Below are 1,876 nucleotides of genomic sequence, written 5' to 3' on the forward strand. Positions count from 1 at the left end.
AAACTTCAAAACTAGTGCCACCAAGTCCTCAAAACGGGAGTCTGTGGGGGACACATCACTTTGCTATCATGACAGTGTACCGGCTGGTTCTGTGTGTCAACTTGACATGGGCTGGAGTTATCACAGAAAAGGGAGCTTCAGGAGTCTGTGGGAGACACTACCCACTTTACTATCATGACAGTGTACTGGCTGGTTCTGGAGTCTGTGGGGGACATGTCACTTCGATACTATAACAGTGTACCGGCTGGTTCTGTGTCAACTAGACACAGGCTGGAGTTATCACAGAGAAAGGAGCTTCAGGTGAGGAAGTGCCTCCATGAGATCCAGCTGTTGGGCATTGTCTCAATTAGTGATCACGGAGGGAGGGCCCATTATTGGTGGTGCCATCCCTGGGCTGGTAGTCTTGGGTTCTATAAGAAAGCAGGCTGAGAAAGCCAGTGAGAAACATCCCTCCATGGCCTCTGCATCAGCTCCTGCCTCCTGACCTGCTTGAGTTCCAGTCCTAAATTCCCTTGGTAATGAACAGCAATGTGGAAGTGTAAGCTGAATAAACCCTTTCCTCCCCAACTTGCTTCTTGGTCCTGATGTTTGTGCAGGAATAGAAACCCCGACTAAGACAAGTAGTATCACTACCTCTAGTTTCAAATTGACAGAGATGGTGATATATGCAAGACACCATAGAAGCTATTTTAAGTAGTAGAGGCAAGATACGGGTGTTAGATCACACATCCTCTAGTGATCAGGCCAAGCCCTCCCCTCCGCAGTCTTCAAGGCTGGCTACAGAGAGCTGCTATGACCTTGAAGAGTCAGTCTCCTCCCTCCCCTTTGCAGCTGTGCACAAAGCCCAGCTCCTCTGATGCCCAGGCTTAAGAAAACCTTGAAGTACGTCTGGTGTCTTCCTGCCTCGTGACTTCTAGCATGTAGGTTAGATAACATGAAACCCTCCCCCACCTTCTTCTAGAGACCTGGAAGAACCAGATCCCCACTTTGTCCTACATAAACAAAGTCGTCGCGCATGCTGGGTTTTGTTTGTTTGTTTTGTTTTGGCGATGCGGTTTCTTTTGAGCCACGCATGCTCCTTTAAGTAACCTAACCCTAATAAATAAATGAAAAGATCACCATGCTGGACTTGGGTGGGAGCATTCCTTTGGTCTGTTTTCCAGCGGCCTATCTGTAGCGAAGAGATGTTTGTACCTTCCCAGGAAACATCTCCCAACATCCACAGGAGGAATGGAGGGGAGGTTTTTGGCTTAACTAAATCGAGGTGGAGGACCTGAAAGCAGGGACAGACACACTTCTGTGGTGGATGGGAGACAAGTAGAGCCTGCTCCTCCCGAGTCTGGCCAGTTCCCCCCACCATCCTTTAAGCAGTGCCTGCCTGCTACCCAGAACACACACCTGTTGGATCCTTGTGATGACACTGCAGTATTAGTCTTTTCTAGGATGACAGGTTCAGAGAAGCCCACGGCTTAGTTCAGGAGGCAGGTGCAGGGTCCCACCAAGCTTGGTCTAAAGCCTGGTCTCTCGAAGTCTGATTCCCCAGGGAGCAGTGGCAGTAGCACATCTAGTACCCGAGACTCCTGTGCTCTTTAGCTTTCAGGTAATAGAATGCTTTAAGTACACTGTACTCTTTATTAGACAGGGTTCATCATTGCTTGTAGTATATACGTAGACTATACTTGCGGGCTGTATAGTAACTTCAGGGATTTTTCTAATATGACTACGGTGCTTTTATGTCCATATTTTCCATTGAGTTTCTGTGCTTCATATTTTATAGTACCTGCTTTCCAGGTTCCTAGTCCTCACTTAACTTCATCATCTACTTTGCTGGATAACCTATCCATTATATTACGGTTATGGATTTTTTTTTTTTGTT

Source organism: Mastomys coucha, unplaced genomic scaffold (assembly GCF_008632895.1).
Source record: "Mastomys coucha isolate ucsf_1 unplaced genomic scaffold, UCSF_Mcou_1 pScaffold13, whole genome shotgun sequence".
Lineage (NCBI taxonomy): Eukaryota > Metazoa > Chordata > Mammalia > Rodentia > Muridae > Mastomys > Mastomys coucha.